This window comes from Podarcis gaigeae, assembly GCF_964106915.1.
Source record: "Podarcis gaigeae genome assembly, chromosome: 5".
NCBI classification, from domain to species: Eukaryota; Metazoa; Chordata; class Lepidosauria; order Squamata; family Lacertidae; genus Podarcis; species Podarcis gaigeae.
In genome coordinates, this window is record NC_139681.1 from 17,955,000 (window position 1) to 17,981,693 (window position 26,694).

A 26,694-nucleotide genomic window follows, 5' to 3' on the forward strand; every position below is an offset into this window, starting at 1 on the left:
TCCAGTCCAAAGGCTTTCTTTCTTTCTCTCTCTCTCTCTCTCTCTCTCTCTCTCTCTCTCTCTCTCTCTCTCTCTCGGCTTTCTGCGTATTAAGCCCAAATTAGGTCATAACGAACTGTGAAGTATCAAAAGTCATTGCATTATTATGGTTTCAGGGCTTGGGGGGTGGGGAATTTCCTGGAACGGCCTCATGAGGAAAGTTTAAATGAGATTACCTATCCTAAACAGGTGCAATAAAGAATATAAAACGTGCACCTTTCGTTCTGCTCTTTGAAGTATCTTGTGTATGCATGTGTAGGTGTAAGAAGGAAAGAAGTGAGAAATAAAATCCCCCCCTCCAACCTTTAGAAGACTAATTTTGCATGAAATACAGTGTTCAAATAGCAACAATAAATATTAGTCATAGCTGATGGTAGGGATGTAGCAAGGGGGATTCCAGGGCTGGCTGAGTAAACAGAGTCACTCCCTGCCTTCCCCCCACCTCTGAAACTACAAGACAGGACAGCTGTAATTTACAGTGTGTTATCTTTGTCTATAGCAGCAAGATGATATGAAGTAAATCAAGGTACGAGTAATGAAAGACTGGAAATTTATTCCTTGGAGCACACTTTAAAGTGTAGTGTCTGTTATAGTGCCACTGCCTGAAGATCCCGAAATGAGAGTTGGATGAAGGGCAATAAAGAAGCATAGCGGCTCATGTTAATGTTGTTTGTCTGAGGTTAGTAATTGGGTTCCACTGATGAGTTGGGTGAAGACAAAGTGAGGATTCTAGCAAGTATTGTAAATCTTACATTGTTGGAACAAGAAGCAATCCTAACAGATATTGATCCTTCCCTGTGCCTAGAGGCGAGGGAAGAAAGCCCGTGTGTGCTGCTGAGCCAGTGTTGTTTTCAATAGGACCAATTACCTTAGCGAGACTGGGGACTCTGCATGGAGTCATGCCAGGCTTGCAAATTGTGAACGATCAATTACTAGACACTTTTAGATGCATTTCCATACTGCCCCCCCCATCACAGCAAGTTAGCTTCCTGTATTAATTTATTCAATTTTAATCCCCAAAACATTTATCAAATCCCCCAATTGTTCCGTTATTAAAATATTCCAGTTCAGCGGAAGTAAATCTCTTATGCTGGTGTGTTCAGAAGTGAAGTAGAAGGGGGTGGAGAATACAAAACAATATTTTGTTTAACATGACTTCACTAATGTGAAGCCACAGATTCCCCATTTTCCCGGTCTATACCAACCATTTATTTATATTTATATTTATATTTATATTTATATTTTATAGGCAGATAACACACAGACACACCTCATGCAATCCTAAGACAATTCAGTAGTGAATGTGCCATGTTTGTCCTTATCAGTTTCTATTTATTCTCTGCATCTTAATGATTTAATTTTGTTTAACTGACCCTTGGGGGGGCGGGGAATAAGTAATCGGGATTTGCAACACACCAGTGTCCAGACTGATAGTTCCCCTTGAGACCAAAGAGCTATGTGTGTTATGTACTGTGCAGACATATAGGAAGCATATAAAAATGGATGCTAGGCTTCTATTTATTTATTTACCATCTCATGAAACACTTCCTATACAGCGTCCTGAAGTGATTTAACAATAAAAGCACCACATTTTTTTAAAAAAAAAAGTTTTTAAAAAACCTCCAGTATAGATTGAGATAAAAATCTCCACTGAAGAGACTGGTTGGAAAAGATTTTCAACAGGCACCAAAAAGATAACAGAGATGGTGCCTGCATGATATGTTACTAACTTTGCCAAACCTTTATTAGGCATTACAAATATAGGCCATCATAAAGCATCCATATATGAAAATTTAAAATATATATATAAATAAACAGCCATGTAAAATATGTAATAACGAGGATTTCCAGTGGAGTTTCTATCCGCTAAATAGTGTGCCTTACGTGTAACAGAGGGACGCAGGTGGCACTGTGGGTTAAACCACAGAGTCTAGGACTTGCTGATTAGAAGGTCGGCAGTTCGAATCCCCGCGACAGGGTGAGCTCCTGTTGCTCGGTCCCTGCGCCTGCCAACCTAGCAGTTCGAAAGCACATCAAAGTGCAAGTAGATAAATAGGTACCGCTCCGGTGGGAAGGTAAACGGTGTTTCCATGCGCTGCTCTTGTTCGCCAGAAGCGGCTTAGTCATGCTGGCCACATGACCCGGAAGCTGTACGCCGGCTCCCTCGGCCAATAAAGCGAGATGAGCGCCGCAACCCCAGAGTCGGTCGCGACTGGACCTAATGGTCAGGGGTCCATTTACCCTTTTACATGTAACAGGAGGGAGTTCTAAAGTGTTGGTGCCGCCACCCTAAAGGCATAGCATGATATTCAGAGTAGACGTGTTGAAATTAATGGGTCTGACGTAGCCGTGTTCATTAATTTCAGTGGGTCTATTCTGAGTAAAGAGTTGGCTGAATAACACCCACAGTTCCTACCTCATACAGAATGGACCTCCTGGAGGTGGCATCCGCAGGAGGCTCTTTGCTGGAGAGCTCAGTGCTGGTTGTGTATATATGGGTTGAGACAATCTCTTAGACAGTGCTTTTTTCTGGTGGTACACACCGCTATGCAATACCAACACCTTTCTCCCCCCCCCCAAAAAAAAATTGACGCCTGGCACCCCCTTCCTAAAGCCTGTATGGGCATAGCCAAGGGGGGTAGTGAGGCAGCTGCCCCCAATCAAGTAAATCAATAAAAATACTTACCGTAACTGAGGTTCTGCCTCCCTGCAACATGAAGCCTGCATATCTGCTTCTCCAGGGGGAGTACAACCCTGCCAAAAGCTAGCAATTGGCCAGTCATCCACACCAAACCTTAATTTCCATTAGCTAATCTCCTCGTCACATCTCACCTTCAGTTGCCCCAACTTCCTCTGCCTTCCCAGTGCTGTGCATTTGCACCAGAAAAAGTTGATATCATACCTTTTGAGGATATTTTGTCCCAGCTCTAGCACTCTGGTTTGTGTATCAGATAGTGGGAAATCCTTCCTTCCTTCCTTCCTTCCTTCCTTCCTTCCTTCCTTCCTTCCTTCCTTCCTAATATATTCTGAGGCCCTTTCCTGTTAAGCCCCTTGGCCACACATGCTCAGTGGTGTGAGCACTGGGGTTGAGAATTCTGGAAGCTTTCCTTATAAACTGAGATGGTTTCCCTGGTCCCCTGTCACAATGGACACAAACATTCTGGATGACCTCATAAAGACATCTCCAGGTGACCTGACTATGTTTTCTAGGCACCTCCCTTTCTTGGGGCCCCATCCAGACTGGTGTCTGGTGTCGCATTGCCATTGTATTTTGTGCCGTGTTCTTCGCACAATATAGTACCTTAATGGTGGATTTATTCAGCTTTATTATTTGTTTTGCATGTTTCCCCAATACTTCCACGCTATTGCTATCTATGACAGGCCCAGATAGCATTGAAAGAAGGATTGTGTGAGACCAGACTAAATAAGTTGGTTTTGATTTATTTATTTAATTTGTATACCACCTTTCATCTGTAGATCGTAGGGCGGTTCACAACATAAAAATACAATATAAAAACACTAAAGGTAAAGGTAAAGAGACCCCTGACAAGAACAAAGAAGCATACAAACCAATAACCCCCCCTTCCCCACCCCCTCCCACAAACACATTTAAAAAGTAGTATGTGTTAGTTTTTAATTTTTATCAAAGACAATTATGGTTCTCTTCTGGCAGCAGACCCACTGGCATGTCTTAGCATAAGTTTTTGGGAGAAATCTTTAAGCAGTGTATATAACATACGATACAATATCAAAAAAATTAGAACAATTATATACAACTAATTATATGTTTGGGTACGTTTGCTAATTTAGCAGACATCAAGAACATTACAGTGGTACATCTGGTTACAAACTTAATTCGTTCCAGAGGTCCGTTCTTAACCTGAAACCGTTCTCAACCTGAGCTACCACTTTAGCTAATGGGGCCTCCCGCTGCTGCCATGCCACTGCCCCGCGATTTCTGTTCTCATCCTGAGGTAAAGTTCTTAACCCAAGGTACTACTTCCAGTACCCCAAAGTGTTTGTAACCCGAGGTGTTTGTAAACCAAGGTACCACTGAGTCATGGCCTAATGTTAATAGGCAGGGAGTACCAAGGGGCCAGGTGGCGCTGTGAGTTAAACCACAGAGCCTAGGACTTGCCGATCAGAAGGTTGGCAGTTCGAATCTCCATGACGGGGTGAGCTCCCGTTGTTCAGTCCCAGCTCCTGCCAACCTAGCAGTTCGAAAGCACAAAGTGCAAATAGATAAATAGGTACCGCTCTAGCAGGAAGGTAAACGGCGTTTCCGTGTGCTGCTCTGGTTCGCCAGAAGCGGCTTAGTCATGCTGGCCACATGACCCAGAAGCTTTCTGTGGACAAACGCTGGCTCCCTCGGCCAATAAAGCGAGATGAGTGGCGCAACCCCATAGTTGGGCACGACTGGACCTAATGGTCAAGGGTCCCTTTACCTTTTTACCAAGTCATAGGTGCTGCCACACTAAGATGGACACCTCACAGATGTGGAACTGCAGATGGCAGCATTTGAGCTGGCACTTATGGGGAAAGGAAATTCTTCAAGTAACCTTTTGGGAACCCTGAAGAGGGGCCAGCATGACAGCACATGAAAAAGTGATCTATACGGAGGTGCAGGTTCACAAAGCGGTGTTTCTGTACGTTCCTTGGTGGCTTATGAAGCGCACAGCATCCTATGTGTTTCTACAGACAATCATGTATGTATATGAGAGCCTGAACTCTGAAGCAGGCCTGCATATGCATCTTCCTATTTGTTCCAACTCTGTCATTTGGCTGTGCAGCTACTTCTTCACTGGCAGGCGGCTGTTGAGTATTTCTGTGAGAGTATAGGTCATAAGATCCCTTGTCTTCTGTGGAACATATCTTTAAAGTGTATATTATTAATACATGCAAAACTTCTGAAATAACTCCAGTGTTAAAAAACACACCAATGCTTGACATCCATGAGCCTAAAATGGACAACGCTGTTTCCACAGTGCTATGCAAAGTTGAGGGTTTATTGGACTTAAGCCATATAATATCTGCATTCGATATTTGTTCTGTTGTCCACACTAGAAGTTAAACCCTTCTTGACAGCAGTTGAGAGCAGTTAGGATAGGGGAAAGCTAAAGGTCAGTGTCAAACCATTTCCCCCAGGAAATGGTCATTTTCAGTTACAAACTGAGGTTTACTGGAAGATGAGCTGTGAAGATGAAGTATAAAAGAGGCTATATAAACAAAACCTTGAAGAGGAGATGTGTGTGTGTGTCCACTAGAATCTTTTTTATTGCCACTTGTTTGGGAAGGCTTATATAACTCACTAGTGACTTTGCCATTTGTGAGTAATGTGGTCATCCAAAACTCCCGGCAGTAAAAACTTTATAGCACTCATCGCATTGCACATCTAGCCAAAATATAAGTGATAGGCCCACAGGTTGAAAAATTGACTTACTGTTGGCTGTAATACCTGCAGCTCCAAGCTGAGGTCATTATTTTTGACGGGAGGCAACCTCATGTCCGGAGAAACAATAGTTCTTGCACACTAAAAAAACCAAAAACAAAAAACCCTTCATTCTAGGCATAAGCCACAGTGCTTCTGCTTAATAACAATTCTCCCTCCTCCACAGTCCATTCCAGCCACAGTTGCTTTTTAGTTTGTGTCTCTTTGTGACCATGTGTGTGTCACACACTATCTCCTTTGTCTTTTCACTGCCTACTAAAGACCTTACTCTTTTGAGTTTTCCCCCAATTTCCAACTGTGCAGTGGTACCTCAGGTTACAGATGCTTCAGGTTACAGACGCTTCAGGTTACAGACTCCACTAACCCAGAAATAGTACCTCGGGTTAAGAACTTTGCTTCAGGATGAGAACAGAAATCGGGCAGTGGCGGCGCAATGGCAGTGGGAGGCCCCATTAGCTGAAGTGGTACCTCAGGTTAAGAATAAAAGGTAAAGGTAAAGGTAAAGGTACCCCTGCCCGTACGAGCCAGTCGTGTCTGACTCTAGGGTTGTGTGCTCATCTCACTTAAGAGGCCGGGAGCCAGCCGCAGACACTTCCGGGTCACGTGGCCAGCGTGACAAAGCTGCTCTGGCGAGCCAGCACCAGCACAGCACACGGAAACACCGTTTACCTTCCCGCTATAAAGCAGTACCTATTTATCTACTTGCACTTAGGGGTGCTTTCGAACTGCTAGGTGGGCAGGAGCTGGGACCGAAAGATGGAAGCTCACCCCACCGTGGGGATTCGAACCGCCGACCATACGATCGGCAAGTCCTAGGCACTGAGGTTTTACCCACAGTGCCACCCGCGTCCCCCAGGTTAAGAATAGTTTCAGGTTAAGAATGGACCTCCAGAACAAATTAAGTTCTTAACCTGAGGTACCACTGTGTTGGGAATTTTCAAAATATGTTTTCATTGTTTTATCACTTGTTGTTGATGTCTTGGGCTCCTTTGGGAGGAAGGCTGGGAAAAGAATGAATGAATGAATGCACTTCCTTGGCAGATGGGAAACTACCGTCCATAAATGCCTGAACATGAGTAGCTGCCTTACGCCAATAAAGACCGTGGGTCCCTCTAGGGCAAGTATTGCCAATGTCTTAAACAGAGGCTCTTTCCAGCCCTTGTAACCAGTGGTGGGGTTTTTTGTTTTTGTTTTTTTACTGAAGAAGCCAAGGATTGAACCCTGGGCTTTTATGAATGCACAATACATGCTTTGTCACCTAGCTGCTGCAGTCCATAATGACAGCTGTGCTAGAGAGAAAGGGAATAAAATACCATAGTCATTTGTCCATTTTATTAATAAATACAGGCCATCTGCTTTGTTGCCCCATCACAATTCAGAAGCAAGGCTCTAGAATCATAGATGCCTAGACTTGTAGAGTTGGAAGGGACTCTAGCCCAGCCCTCTGCAATGTAGGAATCTCAATTGGATCATCCATGACAGTTGGCCAGCCAACCTCTGCTTTAAAAGCTCTAGTGGAGGAGAGTTCACAACCACTCAAGGGAATCTGTTCCACTGTCAAACAGTTCTTAATGTCAGAAAGTTCCTCCTGGTGTTCAGTCAGGAATCTCATTTCCTGTAACTTGAAGCCATTGGTTTGGCTCCTAGCATAGGAGCCAACTCCTAGGGGCCGAGGAGCCTTCACCCTCCCCTAATAAAATATTTGAGGGTGCATTGCCATTCAAATGGTGTGTGTGCACTGTGTCATGTGATCAGTTATGTGGGGCGGGGCTTACCTCCCCCCCCCCCCCACAATATTTTATTCAAGTTGGCACTCCTGGCTCCTAGCTTCCAGAGCAGGAGAAACGAGCTTGCCTAGAAACGCCTAGAATAAAGCACGTCTCTGTGTCTGCAAAGTGCTATTTCTTGTTTCACAGAAGTACCATAAGTCATCATACAGTTATACCTGTATCTGGAAACACTAGGGTGTGCTGTGATCTTCATGTGGCATTGTACTATCCGTTTCATGCTTAGAAACTGGTTTATGTTGGTCATTCCTGACTCAAAAATATTGTATAGAAAGAACAAGCCAGTGGGACTACTGGAATGTACAACTGCTACTAAAAGAGAAAGCGCCTGTGTAAATGCATAGTGCTTTCCCTCACCGCTAAGAGTGGCTTCAGATATAGCTTTACAAAATAGAAACAGGGCGCTCAGTTTCTGTGTGCATACTATTCCACATATATAAAAACAACCTTTGTATTTATAAAGCCACAGACAGGCCACACATTCAGATTCAGAATCAGAAGAATCTTTATTTGCATCAGCCAGTAGCCATAGCAATAAAATAAAATAAAATAAAATGTACTGAAGATAGAGGTAAAAACTTAACCATACAAAATACATTCTGGAGGTTTTCATCAATAATCAAGTAATAGATCTTATTTTAGTTGCCCCTGTTAATTTTTTTTTTTTTTTGCAGTTTTTGTTGTCACCTGATTATCTTGAAGAAAGGGCTCAGTAGCAATGGTTGAGCGACCTGGTCTGGATAGTAGTAGAGGGGTAATAAAGAGTGCAAGCTGGAGGCACATGAGCTACTGATTCAATACTCAGGTCACACATTTCTGATACTAGAAGGCTAGGTTGTGTAAGACCTCCAAGCAGGCTTGGGTTTGCCCCTGTACACCCTTGAAAGAGCATTTTGTCGAAAGGGGAAGCACATCTCTTGGCTTGCAAGCAGTGAGTTTAAATTCAGTGTAAACGTAACTTTGGTTACACATTTGAATCTTTTGAAATGTGTTGTTTTCTTTCAGGCAAGCAAAAAGTAGAGCACCTACTGAGCTATGAGCAGTTTGGAGGAGAGCAGAAAGAGTGTTGCCTATAAACTTTGTGTTTATCATACAAATATGATGGTATTTTTGCATTTTTATGATACAGCTAAGTGGTGAGCATCCATTTATGCCATCTCATCCCAGATGCCTATCATGCAAAAGTAGCTGTTAATCATACACCGATCGCCTTCCTAAAGCCTAAACAAGAAACTAGGGGCCACTAAAAACATGCTGCCTTTCATTAAAGAGGAAATTATTACCGTATATTTCTGTAATAACCAATAACATTTCAAATTACTCACATTTATAGCATGTAATCAAGTTTATGCTTAACCTTTAATCTCTCTGAAGTAAGTAATGGATGGTTTGTTAGTTAGCTGCTTATTGGAAGTTAAAGGCAGCTAGTAACCCACCTGACCAGTTATGAACTATCATAGAAACTGCTTTCTGTGGCTGATATTGGGTGTTATAAAACACATTCGGTTGCTTGTGAAAAAAATAATTTATGAAAGGGGAAAAAATTAGGGCAGCATATTTCAGTTGCTGTACTCTGGCAAAGTAGGAAAGGGGGATGTGGGTTGTTTTTCAGCATACAATAAACATTTTGATTTACTGATGGGTCAAATGTGCAAAATATTTATCACTTGCTTTTAACCGTGTGCAAAGTCCCTTTCAAAAACAGCCACAAGTCCCTGTGTGGGACTGGATTAGATATGTAGGCAGCTTGAAGTCTGCAGTGTGCAGACCTCCTACCAATGGATAACGAACAATTTCATTTTGGCGATACAGTACGATCGCATCTTAGGCAAACTTAACTTGTGCTATTTTTACCTTGCGCAGTTGAAGCCATTGTTTCCTTTATTATTTATTTATTAGATTTCTGGCGCATGTTTTGGAATAATCCTCCTTCAGGTTTCATCAAGTGCATCAACCACTACAGTAGCTCTTATCTTTCTTCAAGCACCTGGTGCTCCTTCCTCTCCCCTCCACCACCCTTGTCGGTGTTTTTCCTGGTTTATGGCTATTGTACACTTCAAAGTGACCAAGACACAGAATCTGGAATAGGGTATACATAAATAAAAAGTCATGTTGCTTAATAGATAAGCTCCTCTGGGACAGGGGATAGGTTCCCCCCCCCCCCCACCAAGTCTGTTCCTCAGCCAGTGGAAATTGGGGTAAAAGAAGAGAGAGAATGAGAGCTTGGGGGATATAACCATGGAGGAAGGATAGAAAGTTTAAGAAGAAGGGATGGAATAGAAACGGCCTCGGCCCAGTATACCTGAAGGAGCGTCTCCACCTCCATCGTTCTGCCCGGACACTGAGGTCCAGCACCGAGGGCCTTCTGGAGGTTCCCTCGCTGCAAGAAGCCAAGTTACAGGGAACCAGGCAGAGGGCCTTCTCAGTAGTGGAATGCCCTCCCACCAGATGTCAAAGAGAAAAATAACTACCAAACTTTTAGAAGACATCTAAAGGCAGCCCTGTTTAGGGAAGCTTTTAATGTTTAATAGGCTATTGTATTTTGGTGTTTTGCTGGAAGCCACCCAGAGTGGCTGGGGAAACCCAGCCAGATGGGCGGGGTATAAATAATAAATTATTATTATCAAAAGTCATTACACAGTTTAAACATTGATCAGATTACAGGTTACGCAGCTCAGCAATTCAGAAGCAGGTACATGACCAGGCTTAAGCTAAGATGTTGTCTCAGTACTTGAAATGTCCCCTTGGCTCTCCTTTTGAAGAGCAGGGTGGGCACAGTCATTCACATGGTCCTTGTCTCAAGCAAGCAAGCAAGCAAACAGTCACCTAATGTAATGATGCATATTGAGGCAAAAAGTAAAATAAAATAACATTCCTAGGGTTTACTTTTTGACCTCCTCTTTCTGGGCACAGGTTGGCATTTTCCTGGTACCCCACTTTCTCCAGAAATACAATTCTGGTTGCTTCACCTCAAAAAGGATACTGTAGATAGAAGTTTAGAAAATTATGCTTGGCTTTGGGAAAGGGGATAGGGGAGATTTTTTCTCCCTCTCTCACAGTGGTACTCATGGACATCCAATGAAGCTGAATATTGGAAAATTCAGGGCGGATGAAATGAAGTACTTCTTCACATAAAAGGTAAAGGGACCTCTGACCATTAGGTCCAGTCGTGACCGACTGTGGGGTTGCGGCGCTCATCTCGCTTTATTGGCCGAGGGAGCCGGCGTACAGCTTCTGGGTCATGTGGCCAGCATGACTAAGCCACTTCTGGAAAACCAGAGCAAGGCACGGAAACGCCATTTACCTTCCCGCCAGTGTGGTACCTATTTATCTACTTGCACTTAGATGTGCTTTCGAACTGCTAGGTTGGCAGGAGCAGGGACCGAGCAACGGGAGCTCACCCCATCGTGGGGATTCGAACCGCCAACCTTCTGATTGGCAAGTCCTAGGTTCTGTGGTTTACCCCACAGTGCCACCTGTGTCCGTAGCACATAGTTAAATGATGGAAGTTGCTCCCCCAGGAGGCAGTGATGGGTCCACCAACATGGATGGCTTCAAAAGAGGATTAGACAAATTCCTGGAGGAGAGAGCTCTCAATGGTTACTAGCTAAGATGGCTATGCTCTTCCTCCACAGTTGGAAGGAGCAATGTTTCCAGTTACTGAAAATCATGGGAGGGGAGAGCTCTCTTGTGCTTATTTTCTGCTTGCAGGTTTCCACATGCATCCCTTGAGCAGATTCCTGGACTAGATGGGCCATTGGCCTTATGTTTTTATGTTTGTGTTTTATGTTTTGCTTTGGGAGTACATTGTGGTTAGAAACTGTTTGTTATTCTATAAATAAAAAATGTTTGGCAAGTAGATTTTGGTTATATACACCTGCTACCCTTAATTTAGGGTCACTGGTAGGAAATGAAATATTCACACATGCAACTAAACATCCTTAAATCTTCCTTACCTGAATCTTGACAGGGGCTAAGATATATGCCTATAAAAGAGATGTCAAACCAGCTCTTAATTTAGTAGTATCTCATTTCACTGAGATCACTGGTCAGTTGTTCAACAGAAATAACTTGAACTGACTATTTACCTTGTTCCAGATCTGAGCCAGCGACCTAAAGTGGTGAGGCTACATATCTCACTATCAGTCTTAGTAGCCATCCGATCTTTTTCCCCAAGATTTTCCACCCACGTAGAATGGTGTCTATGATTAATGTGATATCAAAGGGGAAATCACACTGCTTACTAGCATGCCAATTAAGAGCCGTTTTAATTTGCTTCTGGTTTAGTAATCATTTGCCGTTTGCAAAGATTCTCATGTAACTTACCTTTAATATTTTGTCTATCAAAAAATGAAGTCTGCAGTTAGTAGGTTTGTTGTTATAGGCTGATCCATTGTACTATATTTCTCTCTCTCTCTCTCTCTCTCTCTCTCTCTCTCTCTCTCTCTCTGTGTGTGTGTGTGTGTGTGTGTGTGTGTGTCTTTCCCCCTCTTTCTGTGAAGAGGGAATGTATGCTCTAACCACAGCTTAACAGGAAATTCCAGCCCAGCTACAGTTGCAATGTGATAATGCTTTATTTGGTTTTTGAGCAGGTTAGAAACTGATATCCCCATTATGTAGCATACTGTGAACTGGATGTTATTGTCTGGTATAAGGACAGGACATATTAGCGGTATCTTTTATTACGCAATCTTCATTATAAAAGAACAGTGAGTGCTAAAATGCTCTCCATATGATAGGTAGGGTTACATTGTTCTTCCACTGCTGGCTCTGATTAAGGCTAGGATAATGAACAGTTCCTGCCTTTTCTGTCCGTCAGGAAACAAGGCAGATCAAGGTAAAATAGATGAGCATGTGCTGGCAACAGATTAAAAAGACCAGTCTAAAGTCCATTAATAATTCTCATATTTAGGATTTTCCTCTGTACTGTACTTACAGAATCTACAACATTTAATCTCTTCTCAGAAAGCTGAGAGAACCCTTACTCCCCCACCCCCACCTCACTGCCCGAGTGATAGGCCTAGATTTTCCGAGGCAGCACATTTGTCTGTCAGAGCTGTTGGCTGGTGTAGTGATTTAGTTTCCGTCAAATGATGCCGGTGTCCGGCTGATGATATAGCCTTGCTGGATATGGGGAAATTTGTTACCTTTAGCTCTGACAGGAAGATAATTGCTGATGGTTAACAGAACTGTGCAGAATCCATTGGTTTTGTAGCAACACAAGCAATGGTATCTGCTTCAAGAAGTCAGTCTCTTCAAATTAACTTCTGGAAGCAGGTCTTTCATAAGACAAATTTTATTTTACTTTGTGCTGAAGTGTCTGGGGTTTTTTTCGTTAGCACTGGAAGCTTATTGATCCGAGTAACTAGGAAGAGTCTTATTATTAGGAAGATTTGATATTTGTGTCATCACTTTATGTCCTGGTGTTCTATTAAGTCTGCTTTCATTACAGTTAAACCGAGCAGGGGAAAGTCTTTTATAGTTAACCTTTGTCAGCTAAGGTAGAAAATTATAAATAGCAAAAGCAAACTGTAGTAGTAGCTTCCAGCAGTAACAGTAGCCTTCTGCTCAGGTGGTCAGAAGTGATACAATTTGCTTCTGTTGCCCTGTATAGGTTGTTTGTGTGTGCGTTTGTGTGTGTGTAGCTGCATTGCTTCTGCTTCCAGTGTGTTCAAGATCTGGTTTGCACAGGGGCCTACAGTACAATCCATATTTGCAGGGTACAGATCGCACATCTTTGAGTTGGGCACAGAAACTGGTTTCTAATGAATGGAGGCTGAGAGCAGTGCAGCAGGCATGACCCTAATCTTGTGCACTGTGTGTTCATGGGTACACTCAATGTCTCCGATGTTTTTCTCCTACAATGTGACTGTGGGATGGGTGTTTTGATTCAACTTCTTCCTCTCATCATAAATAAATCGCCTCAGTGGAATAAAGGTTTCACTCAAGTCTGAATTGGTTAAACTTAATTTATGCTATTAGAACAAGGAACTTTGGTTTTACAGCTCTAGCAGGTATAAATAGATAGATAAATGGTGTTGCTGTTAAAAGCAGAGGAACTCAAACTTTCTTGGAACTAACTTTCATAAGATAAGTGGGAGTAGAAGGCAGTGAAATAAATTGTAGTTGTAGTAGCAGTTGTTACTAATATTATAGCAAATATTATATTGTTTTTTAAGGGCTTTAAATGCTACTAAGTGAAGGAGACAGAGTTGCTGCCGCACTGTTGTATAATCCAGTAAACATGGCATAAAAGGAAGAAGAAATAGGGGAGATAAAACTAAGAACATTCAGATACAGTCTGTTTAGGGCTGTAAGAAGGCAACAATTTCTATTCTAACCTATGGTATATTTGTCACAATCAGCATTGATTCTGTTTTGCTGTATTTCGGTTTCTGCCAAAGTTTGCTGTCCACCATTTGCTGTGAGTTACATAACTATATGCATAGCTTACATTAATTTCATTGTAAAGGAAACATCAAAGCAAAGTTTATAAAAAAGCTGTTATTTGCTTATCATTTGCAGACTTATAACAATGAGAAGGGAAACCAATCATATTTACCCAGTAAAGCATTATCAATTTCAAAAACAAAACAACCAAACCATACCAAAGTTGCTTTTATTTTTGCAATAGGTAACATTTCTGGGGTGGCTATAAAATGAACAAATTATTATGATTTCATAGCTTGTAAGTTAAGACTGTGTAGGCAGAATGGAGCTGCTTCACAAGCTTTAGCTGGACTTCAGATGGCTGAATACTATTTCAGCCCAGATGAACTATTGTTTGCCTGAAGTTCTCACATGTCCCAAAACATTATAGCTATTAAAGTAGCTGTGGTTTTAGTCCCCTTCCCCCATTTTTCTCTCTGCATATATTTTGGTGTTGCACTGCAATTTCCAGGTTATACTTGAAAGTATTTTGTAGTAAATTAGATTGGATTTACAACTGCTTGCAAAAATTGAGTCTTAAGGGGAAATGCAAAGCAAAATTTGTAATTTTTAAAAACAGTGATAGAATTCTAGAATCAACAATAAACAACTTGTCATGTGGAGGAAGCACTACAATCTCGATATAGTCTGATGCATAGCATTCCAATCATTCTTGGGTGACCAGGAGCATTTTTACAATCTTGGTTGGTGTACCAGCTACAGCCTTTCATAGGAAAGGTGGATCTTAGCACATATCCATATGCTTTGGCTACATCTGGATTAGGTTATTATAACTTGGTTTGTAGTGGACTGTCTTTTGAAAATGTGCAGAAATTTCACCTGTTACAAAATGTGGTACTTAAGTTGCTGACGGCAATCCAGTTTTCAGATCGTATAACACTATCATCATACCAACTTGATTTCCTCCCAGATTGTTTCCGGGACCATGGTGCAGGTCATGTGTTTCAAAGCCCTAAATTGTTTGGGACCAGGTTGTGTAAAGGCAGTCTCCTCCCATATGAACTTACCTCCAAGTTCATCTTGAAGGGAGAGCTTCCTTTGCATCCCTCTGCCACCTGGGATAGAGGTACAAGGCATATCTGTCTTATAGGTAGTGCATAGGCTGTGGATTTCATTCCCAAAGAGGTGCAATGACGGCTCACTATGGCAAACAATCCCCCTCTTAATCTACCATAACCCTAGGGGGGAAAGGTAGAATCTGAACTGGTGCTGAAATGATACCGGTGAAGGCACTAGGAGGATGTCAGTGGGGAAAATGCTCCACAGATGGGGAGCTACAACTGAAAAGGCTCTCTCCCCCTTTTTTTGGAGAAAGTGCTCAGGAGGATGGTTGCTGTTTAGCTCCAGGTAACACTTGGAGGAAGCAGATTATTGGGTTTCCAGCCTAAGCTCTGACCTAGTTTTGGAACCAAATCAGTCTTGGTCAGCCTGATGGATGACCTTTGCCAGGAAAGTGACAGAAGAAGCTCAGTCCTGATGATCCTCCTGCATTTCTCAATAGCTTTTGATATCATGATGTTGGGGGGAATTGTAGACAATGAGGCAGAAAGAAATGCAGAAAACTACAGTGATAATTACATAATTGACAGTGGCAATTCACAAAACAGTTGCAACGTTGTTGTTGTTTTTAGTGAATTTCCACTGTTAATTATGTAATTATCACAATTCCAACCCATACATCCACCAAACAGCGTAACCCAGGAAAACATAGCAGGCATCTGATGAAGAGGCTCTTGTTAACATTATTTGGAATTGGAATGGTTCTTACAAACTTGTTGACAGACCGTAAAAACAAAAAAATAATAATCCACATTTATGCCTTGTTTAGTGAACAATACTTTACAAATTCTGTTTTTCCCCCTTTGCTTTTCAATAGACTTTTCCAGTCGCCTGGATTGTATCACATTAAACTGCAATTTTTCCCTTCCTTTGTGAATGATCCCATAAGAGGAAAGCACATTTTTATTTAAGTATTGTCATCTATTTTTAGAATGCAGCAGCCAGTTTCCATGCGACAATGAAGCATTAGAAACTGTATTGATCTGCTCCTGCCCTATTGGACAGCACAAGTCAACTAACCTTTGACCTAGCATTGTTTGGCTCAGATTTCTCAAAGTGACCGGTATGCTCTTAAAGAATTGCAGTATAAGTAATGTGACTTGTCCCGTCCTTGTGTAAAAGCTAGGAATATGCAGCTTTATAGCGGGAAGTAATGCAATAAAGAAGTTGTTTTTAATGAAATCCTTTGTGGCAGCAGCTCAAGTTTAATGACTTTAAAATTGCTTATAGGAAGGAAGGAAACTATATTGTGGAGTGAGTGAGTGATGCCGCTAGGATCTAAATTTAGAAGTGTTTCTGCTTTAGCAGAAACCTCCCAAAGAAAAACAAAGCATCTTTAAATTGCATGTTGTACTTCAAAGTTTTTAAGTTTTCTTTTCCCCCAACTGATTGTGCATCATTTTATTTTCCTTACTTGGATTTACCACTGTGTGACCTCGTGTTGTATTTTTTCTGAATGACAATGAAAGTAATTGAAAATATTGATTGGCAGTACAGTTAAGTTGTCAACACAACCATTTAATTTGTCAGGAGGACTTGTTAAATTGTCAAAAATCATATAAAAAAACTCCTTCAGTCACTGATGATATACATTAGAGATGTTCATGAATCAAATGGCCCATTTTTGAGATAAGTGTTGAAGAAAAATTCTGAAATGGTTTTCTCCTGATACTTTTTTTAGATTGAATTAAAAATGAAACATCTCAATGTTACATGGCTGATAAACATTTTTTCAGTGGATGACAATGGGTATTTCATACTAAAATTTAATTTTCAGCATGCCAGCTCTGAATTTTTAGCATATGTAACTATTTTTATGAAAGCCTCTGAAATGTTTATATAGATATATTAAAATGATGATCAGACCAGTAAGCAAAATAAATGGCATTTCACATGTGGCAAAAACCTGCCTCTAACAATTCAGTTCAGCAACCCCTCTGGCCTGGTTTGAGATCCATCAGCACAGGCCTTTCTTCATAAATACGGATGCATAAAGTCTAGATAATCTGCTTCATTTACACAGACATATTCCCATTATTCCGTGTGTCTTCTAAGAAAATAGACCTTACCCTCATTCTATTTACATATTAACAATGCACAGTCTTAAACACACATTTATTCCTTTATTATAAATACTTTTATCTGGCTTTTTCCTTGAAAATGCTAGCAAAGCAACAATGACAATAATAAACACATTCCCCAAAGAATCTGCCTGTCTGTCTGTCCATCCATGTACCAAAAATTCAAAAAATTCAACAGTCAACAGAGTATTTTTTTATTCTTCTATTAAGCAGCAGCAAGCTAAATCATAGCGGAGAGAGCTCTTATGCCTTTATAGATGATAAAAAACAGTAAACAAAGTGGGTTTTGACATAGCAGCAACAACAAGGATCAACAAAAAGGCAAGCTTCTCCTAAGGGAGCATTCCAAGTCTGACTTCAGCCATCAATAAGGCCTTCTTCTGCATCCCATTCGAATGCAGCCTTGATGTTGGTGTCATGAGAAAGAGAGTCCTCTCCAGTGGAACACCACATTCCGGCAGGCTCATAAGGCAGAAGCTGGTCATTCAAGTATCTCAATCCCAGTTTGAATCCATTTAAGATACCCATTTGAACACATCAGTTACAACTGATGTGTAATTTTCAGGGTCAGAGGGCTCTTTCCACATATTTGGGTATCCTAAAAAAACCATAAACAAAACCGTGTATGATTACCTCCGTACTATCACTGGATGTAGGCTAAGGGCAGAATCTGTTTGTGTCTGTCACAAGCAATACTAAAACTTCAAAGCCTCATTTCTATCTCAGTCAGTCAGTCAGTCAGTTTGTTTGTTTGTTTGTTAATTTTTTGTCCTGCCACCCTCCCCAAATGAGTCCAGTTGCCAGAGCAAGGAAGGCCTATTAGATTTCCTGGCATTCCAACACATGACACCATCACTCCTGCTCTGAAGTCTCAGAATTTTGCCATCTCCACTACACCAGTGCCTACATTCATTATTGGTTATTAATTTCAACACTACTTACATTCCAAAAGTGCTTTTAAGCTGTTTTATGTGAAGAATAGCAACCACCTTTGAAAGGAGCAAAAGTTTCTGTCCCCATTTTTTAATTTGGGTTTTAAATAATGAGTGTTGGAAATAATATAACAGTGAGACTATTTAGAAGAAGTTGTTCATCCTACCTAGCCCATAATCATTTCCAGTAAAAACCTAGGTGGGATATTATAACTCTGGAAGCTTGAAGTTGGGTTTTTTTGAGGGTGGGCATGGGGAGCTGAAGAAAGCAACAGTGCCAGCTCTTTGCTGGTGTACATGTTTTAATAACAGTAGGAGACAGTGATAAAAGCCTGTGTGTTAAATATAAGCATGCTAAATTAGCTATGTATTCATTATATTGGGGACTTTACATTTTAATTATGATTCATGATGTCCAAATTATAGGCCGACACAGAAACCTTTGTTGTGGTGGCTTTCTGCGATACATCTGCTCATCTGAGCTTTAATTTCGGCTGTTATATTACCTTTTACCCAATTAAGGTTTTGTAATCATTATCTCTGAACAAGGAAGTTGTTCATGGGTTTCTTCCCACTGAGTACAACTTTGGGAGTACATGAAGTGGGTTTTGTTGTAGTTCCCCTACACTACTATATAATACTGTGTCAGAGATATAAAAGTTTCTCTAGATTCCTGGCAGCAGGTAGAAGTAAACAACTAAGATCTTACAACTGTATTTTGATATATTAGTTTTCTCCATTTTATTCTTGCAATAGCCCTAATGGGTAGGTGACGTGGAGCCACGTTTCCTGGGGACAGTCCCCGGATTTACAAATCAGTCCCCTGACAAAATCCTATCATTCCTATTGAAGTTGAAAAGTGTCCCAGGATTCATTGAAAAAAATCTGGTAACCTTACGTTGAGGACCAGTGTGACTTCCCAGAAGCCACCTAGATGCTTCAAGGCTATGGGAGGATTTTAATGCAGTTGAAGTCCAAACTGAGGACTCTATCCTCTACACACCAAGCTGGCTTTCTACCTAAATTTTTCAGGATGGAGATAATGAATCTTGATGCCTGGGACAGATCTCTATTTATTTTTAAACATAGCCACCTTAAGGTGACACAGCTTTGGTCATTACTGATTAAACACTTTTTGAAAAGATACCTCAAAGGATCAAAGATTAATATCTACCATCTGAAGCTGCTGCCTTTAGGGGTGAAAGAACATAAAGCAAGACAAGGTGATAACTTAACTGGACCAATTTGTTTTCTGGAAGTAAAAACTTTGAGCAAGCTTTTAGGTTTGGGAGAGCAAAATGCTGCTACAGCTTGTTTCACAACCCACCCCCCAACAAAACAAAGCCCAGCAGTGTTCCTGCAGGTAGGATTACAAATATTCTTCATAGAAGATAATACATGTTACTCTTTCACAGGGGTGCCAGTAACATGAAGTTGGTAACACATGTGTTTCCCATATGAATTCAGTGGTGTTTTTCAGGCTATCCTTTACCTCAACAATCACCCCCCTCTCACATCCCCATGTATTTCTGTATTAAATTTAGGAATGAATACTTGGGTGGAAACTGTCACTTGGATAGTGTCCAAATTTCTCAGGGTTCTGATTTACTCTTTAAACGCTGACTCCCCTTGAGCTAAAACAGAGGCCTTTTCTCTCTTTTCTGCGGCAGCAATTCTTTTCTTTTTTTTAAATTAAAAAATGGTTTTCTGGGTTTTACAAAAGTTGGTTTCAATAACCGAATGGTTATTTGTTTAATGTTTATCACTGTAAACCACATTGTGAATCTTTAGTTCATCAATCAAATATTAACTCCCCACCACATGCTTTTTAAAAATTTAAGTGGGTGATGGAAGCAAGAGGAGAACACTGCTTTGCCATGTGTAGAGGTAGTTCAATATCTCAGAGTCACAGGAGATACATTTACAAGTGGATGTAATTAAATGGTGCCAGTGACATTCTTTTTCTAACTTTTACAGCTGTGCCTGAGTGGGACTGTTTTCAGGGAGGCTCATGGCTGGAGAGAGAAGGAGGTTAGCCTCCCCATCCCATGTATTGTGACCCTGTTAGCAATTGGGCCTCACCTATAATGAAGTAATAAAAGAGCAGAGATATAGCTACATGCTAACCATTAAGTGTAATGTGTAGCTTGACCTTCAAACAATCTATTTCTTCTTGCCTTGTTTGTAAGCCAAAGTGGTCTGGTTCAGGCATAACTAGATTTTTTTTTTAAAAAAACGTAGCTAGAAAGCTTTAAGATATGCACACGTCTGCACGTTTCAGCTTTGCACAGACCTTTATTTATGCAAGGAAGAGAAGGGATACTCCCATTCTTATTTTTGAACCAACCACACATAGTGGTTACACTTATAAACTGCTTTTTCCTCTAGCTAAATCAGAAGTTATAACCCCCCTCAATTTAGAACTGTATATTAGCCTCATTCCTTTCAAAATTAGGTTTAGTCTAGGTTTCTGGTGAGGGATTATTGGAGCTATTCGAGGCTTAAATGTTAAAGCCGAGCTGAAACACTGTAAAGTAACAATTTTATTCTCATTCTGTGGAACTGAGCCAAGGACATGATGACTTGGCTAAGGCCTTCCAGTCAGTCTGAACTCAGAGTTTAATTCCCCGGTTATCTGTTGGATCTTCTTTTACTTGTATCTAAGCTATGAACTGCAGTGGCTCTGTTTACTTTGTAGCTGCAGACTGCTGAACTGTAGAATGTTGATATAATATTATTTGAAACTATTTTTATACGATGACTTATGTATCTGGTAGTTAAGCCTTGTTTTATCATCGAGTCGTTGGGGTGGGACCTCCTGAATACATTGTCTTTAAAAGGGTTATCATTGCCTAATGTTTTTAAAATATGCAAAATAACGAACAGATTTTCACTAGAAAGTATTGCATTGTTGCATTAAAGAAAAAGGGACTGTTTCTCTGTTTCATTTTGCAGAAAGCAGGAGTGAGTTTTCTGCACTTGCAGCTGTGTCCAATCTTCTATAACTCTTCATTTTACTTTTAATTTGTATACTGCCTTTCTATTACTATGCGCAAGGAGGTTCATCTGGTAGAATGTTACCCAAAAGAAAAGGTTGTATCCAACAATGTTCATATTCATGCAAGGCATTCTCTTGCACAGTGGAACTTCCTTTCCCTCTCCTCCCTCTGCATGCCCCCCATCTGATCTGGGGTTTTCCCCAACCCGCAGAGCAGATTCTGGGGGCAAGGGATGAGTGGGAAGAGGAGAGGGAGGGGAAGTTCCATTCTGCAAATGGAAGTTCTTGCACAAACCAGGCAACTTGGTTGGCTACAATCCAAAAAGCGTAAGTGGGGTAGAATTAGTCACACACACGCACACACATAATTTTATTTGTATGTCACCTTTCCATAGTTCAAACCATGCTCAAAGTAACTTACAGCATGAAAAAAATACATAACTGCAACATAACAAAAATAGTTGTAAGCAATAAATGAAACATTAAAAAATACACAACCCAAGTGAACAATTTCCACAAAAACCACAGCAAGATCTAAAATAAAGATACAAAAAACGATCAGCAACAGCCCCCTCCCCGCCCAACAAAAAATTGCAAACAAACCAGCCCAAGAGTGATGAGCTTATTTCCCTCATTCATTTATTCTGTGCATTCACTTTTTCTTTTGTTCAGTTTTTCATCTGAATTCTGGTTTTAGCTAGGAGAATGTATTAAAATTAATTCCAGAAATGGATCATGGACAGGTTGTTTATTTTTTCAGTTCCTTCAAGTTTCCCCCTGCTCTACAGTATCTGTGGACACGGATGAAAACATTGCAAAACAATAAGCCATTTATCATGTATATTTAGTTGCATCAAACTTCTTTTAGTGCAGTGTTTTGCTGATGTGTAGACGCCATGATTCATATTGTTTTCTGTGTGGTATTTTACAAATCCACAGTATGACAACATAAATATGTACTGCTTTTTTGCAGTGTTTTATCAGTGCACGAGTTGAAACTGAAAGTTGCAGCAAATTGTGCATGAGGCATAGTTTTCATTTTGAAAATGAGACCAGGATATTTGGGGTTTCAAAATTGAGTGATAAATTCTCTCTCTATATATATTTTAAGTATCTCTATGCAAACTATGGCAATAGGAATAGCAGATTCTGTCCAATATACTTTGAAGTAGAATGCGATGATCAAGAAGCCTCAAAATTCCAGGCAGTAACCACCCAGTATTGGTCGAAAATCTTCAGTAAAAAGTGAGTTTCTAGGATGCTAGCCTCTTCTTTGTCTTTCATGCTTCCTGTAAAAAACCCCACACAACTGAGTTATGTTAAGGCAGTTCTCACATTTACACAACAATCTTCAGTAGACAGTTAGACAGCTTAGGCACAATGTAAAATGGATCAACTGCAGAAGACAGATTAAGCTGTCCATCACCAGAACCTGACGGTGGACTCTCTCCTACTAACATACAATTGTTGATGAGAATGAGGAGTTTCCTCTTCCAGAACAGCATGAAACTTATGAAATTGTGTGGCACAATCACCACTCTTGCGCATTTGACAGGAATGAGTAGAATAAGCCTGACTTATTCAGTTTCTGCTACAATCTGTGTTGTTTGACTTGCTATCTGCTGTGGCCAAAACTTAACATAATTAGTCATGTAATCTTTGTTGTTAATTTCAATGCATTTCCATGGAAGGGAAATGTATAAATAATGCAGAAAATATAATTATTTACATCACATTTTTGGACTAAAAGTTCAATTGTAATGAATATTGGTCATATTTGCTAGCATGGGTTCCATTCTTGAACTTTGGACAAACATGTATTATTGCAATTTCCACTTCTGCTTCCAACAGAATTCTCCAAATCTCTATAGCAGGTGTACTTAACTCTTTACCCTGGGCTGGCCTACATTGCCATTCTTCTCTGAACCTGGCACCTATTCCTATATTAGTAATGTTCTAGTAGTCATATTTCCAGCTGTAATTAACCGGGAAACAAACAAAAAAATAAATAAACAAACAAACATATAACATCATGACCTTCATGAGGAGGAGAATGATTGACATGTCTGAAGAAACATTTACTTGTAGAAAGGGAAACATAATTTCTTCAGATCTAGAACAGGGTTCATGTGTGCTCAAAGTGAGCCATGGCAATCAACGTTCATGGAATTTTAACATAGAATTTATGGAATAAACCATTTATAAAATCAAAGTTCTTACCAAGTTGTCATTCTATTAAGTTGTGGTGTTTTAAGAAACAAGCACAGAAAAACTGTTTATTCTATGTCCTGCCATTGTTCTTTTATGGTACTGTTGACATGATAAAATCATCCAGCCAGCTGTCCGTTTTTATTTCCCTCCTTATAAAAAAAGTGCAAAATTTCTAATTCTCCCCCACCTTGTTTATGTCTCCTGCACTTACAGATGCTGGATATTTACTAGAGAGCTAGGAAGGCAAAAGGAGTGGGAAGATTCCTTTGCTCCATCAAAATATCCAAGACAGTTTATTCATAATTTTTCCTTTATCTAGAGAAGAGACTGATGTATTTGTTATAATGTAAAATAACTAGTGCATATTACCCTAAAGCTGACAGAAGTGATAAATTAGCGGTGGTACATAGCTCTTGCACCTCTAAAATCCTATTTACCTCTTGAAATAGCTTTAAATTTTTATTCATCCAGGGGTGGGGGTGGGGGAGTGAGTGTCGGATGTGATCTTCCAGCAAACTCAGAAAACAGACGTTCCAGTTCGACCCAAGTGGTTGAACCCTGGTCATGGTGATGAGGGAGTATTGCATTAATCTTTGCACCATTTAGTCTCCTTATCTAATAGCACAGACTTATTCTTTGTAACTAACAACAATGAAGGGTGCCTTTAAGAAATCTCCAGTGAGCACCGAGGCATTACAGATTAGGTCAGTAGAACTGCTGCTAGGTTGAACATGATGGATGAGTAGGAGAATGAGTTTCTGCTGCACCGGTATTGTGAAATCTTTTCATTGTCACCAACAGGCCTACGAGGGGGCTGATGAATGAAAGAGCAAGTGTCAGAAACGCCCTTCCATGCCCTGGTACACTTTTAATATCTCCCACAGCTACAGGATGAGTATTGATAAAAGTAAAGTTTAAATATAGCTATGGAATGATGGGCGGCGATGATTTAAGGAGAACACAGCAACGGGGTTAGAGAGGGTTCATTTTCCAAAAGTGCATGGAAGGGAAGGAAGTTGAACCATGTGGATCAGAGGGAAGAGCAGGAGGCTTTTTATAAGAAGCTAATTCGATGAGGACGCTGAGTTCTTTGATGGATGAGTTACTTCCATCTGGTTGCAGTATATGTAATAAATAGCTGGGCTCATGTTTGACCTCTCTCACTTACTAGGCCTATCTTTTTCTTTTGGGATATCCAGGAGGGACTCTCCATTAGGGGGTAGGGGAACATCTGTGAAATGGGGAGGGGGAGTTATCTGGATAACAGAGCTTTGGGAAGTTTATCATGTTGAGTGGAGGGAAGAATATATTTTAAAAGTTACAGATTTATAAAGCAGTAGAGCCTTTTCTTTCTTTCTTTCTTTCTAAGCTGTTCTGCTTCATGGAAGGAGTGGGTGGCGCTCTGGTCTAAACCACTGAGCCTCTTGGGCTTGTCAATCAGAAGGTTGGCGGTTCGAACCACGTGATGGGGTGAGCTCCCGTTGCTACGTCCCAGCTTCTGCCAACCTAGCAGTTCAAAAGCACACAAATGCAAGTAGATAAATATGTGCTGCTGTGGCGGGAAGGTAAATGGCATTTCTGTGCACTCTGGCACTCGTCACAGTGTCCCGTTGTGCCAGAAGTGGTTTAGTCATGCTGCCCACATGACCCAGAAAGCTGTCTGTGGACAAACGCCGGCTCCCTGGGCCTGAAGCAAGGTGAGCACCGCCCCCCCGTAGTCAAGTCTGATTGGACTTAACCATCCAGAGGTCCTTTGCCTTTGCCTTTACCTCTGCTTCAATTAAACAACTCTTTTTGACAAAATGTACTCTGAAGGTTTGCCCCTATGTAATCATTGTGATGCTAACAACAGCAGCACAGACCTGATGTTACTAGCCCAACTGGAAACCAAGCCTTAGGAGGAATGGTCGAGGGTGTTGAGTATGTTTAGCCTGAAAAAGAGGAGACTGAGAGGAGATGTGATAGACATCTTCAGATATCTAAAGGACTGCCACATGGAAGATGGAGCAAGCTTGTTTTCTCCTGCTCCAAAAGGTGGGACCCAAACCACTGGATTCAAGTTAAGGAGATTCTGACTAAATACCAGGAAGAACTTTCTGGTTGTAAGAGCTGTTCGACAGTAGAACAGACTTCATCAGACGGTGGTGGACTCCCCTTCCTTGGAGGTTTTCAAGCAGAGGCTGAATGGCCATCTGTCATGGATGCTTTAGTTAAGATTCCTACATTGCAGGGATTGGACTAGGTGGTCCTTGGGTTCCCTTCCAACTTTACAGTTCTGTGATTCTATGACTTTCTCTTTACATAAACATTTAAAAAGATAAAGGTCATTAAAAGAGCCTGCTGCAGCTGGGTCACCAGGAAGAAGAGTACATGAGAGTTTTGTGCCGGTATTCTAAATGGCAACTGAGTGTGCATGATCAGTATGGCCATGCCACTTCGTTGCACATGGTCTTCATGTGTTCTAAGGTCCCATTTGCATCTTGACCCCTGGGCTGCATAGAGATCAGGCATAATGAGAGGACATGGCCTAGCAGGCATGCTTTTGATGCCCCCCTCCCAAACTATCACATGTACAGTGTCCCTTTTAGAACATATTCAAACAGTTGAGGAAATCTGAATATGCAAATCCCACTAGACATCAGATAGCATCATCATTAAATTCTGTGAATGAGAAGTAGTCAGCCTGTTGCAGCTTTTAGGAATGAACTGAGATTGGTGAGATTTAAAAGTGCTCAACTTTGACTGGATCATACCCTCAACATTTTATGCCGGATACTGTATCAGTATCCCAATCCACACCCTCAACATCCAATACAGTGGTACCTTGGGTTAAGTACTTAACTCGTTCCAGAGGTCCGTTCTTAACCTGAAACTGTTCTTAACCTGAAGCACCACTTTAGCTAATGGGGCCTCCCGTTGCCGCCATGCCGCCGGAGCATGATTTCTGTTCTGAAGCAAAGTTCTTAACCTGAAGCACTATTTCTGGGTTAGCAGAGTGTGTAACCTGAAGCGTATGTAACCTGAAGCGTATGTAACCCGAGGTACCACTGTATTTATTTTTCTGCCTGTTTATAAATGTTTTGGTTTTTTTTTAATAAAAAAAGCCTTTTCCTCTGCTTTTAACTCAAGGTTATTTTACTGTGGACAAAGTTGTTTTCATTGGAGCTTGGACTCACAGAGCTGAAAAGGATCTTAAAGTTATTGAGTCCAACCCCCTGCTCAATGCAGAATTTACAACAGGGATGGGGAACCTCCAGGTCTCTCTGTGCAGCTTTCGGGACTGCCCCTAGGCCACGTCACACCTCTCACTGGTCCTGCCTTTCTGAAGAAGCTGTCCTTCACATCCACCAGCATCTGAATTGTCTTTGGCTGAGACGCAACAGAAGGGTTTCTCAGGTTCCCTGTTTAGGCTTTGGGGTTGCCTTTCCCGGCCTTTGGAATGCTCATTTCCATGCTGCTAGCCTTCTGATGCAATTGAAAGGAACCACCAGGCATAGGATTTGCAGTCAGTTGCAATTTTAATAGGTTTATTGTTTAATCTAGCTTTCACTTGATTTTTGTTACCTGCTCTTTTATTTTTTATTGTGGTTGTAATAGCGTTCCCTCACCTCATTTTAAGTAAAACAAATTCAAATAAATATATCCCAGCCTCCAACTAATATGCTTCCCCAAGCCCTTCCCCAAGGCT

At 41.0% G+C, this 26,694-nt stretch overlaps 1 protein-coding gene and 1 long non-coding RNA gene across 2 annotated transcripts in view; one reads left to right on the forward strand and one right to left on the reverse strand.

The window, feature by feature from the left end:
* LRMDA (leucine rich melanocyte differentiation associated) overlaps window positions 1-26,694 on the forward strand; it is a 741,312-nt gene that overhangs the window by 307,684 nt on the left and 406,934 nt on the right.
* The window catches only part of LOC310844424, a 27,944-nt gene continuing 22,398 nt past the window's right edge, over window positions 21,149-26,694 (reverse strand). Inside the window, exon 5 of the long non-coding RNA XR_014564113.1 lies at window positions 21,149-22,084. This is a non-coding gene — a long non-coding RNA (uncharacterized lncRNA). The remainder of the gene's footprint in view (window positions 22,085-26,694) is intronic.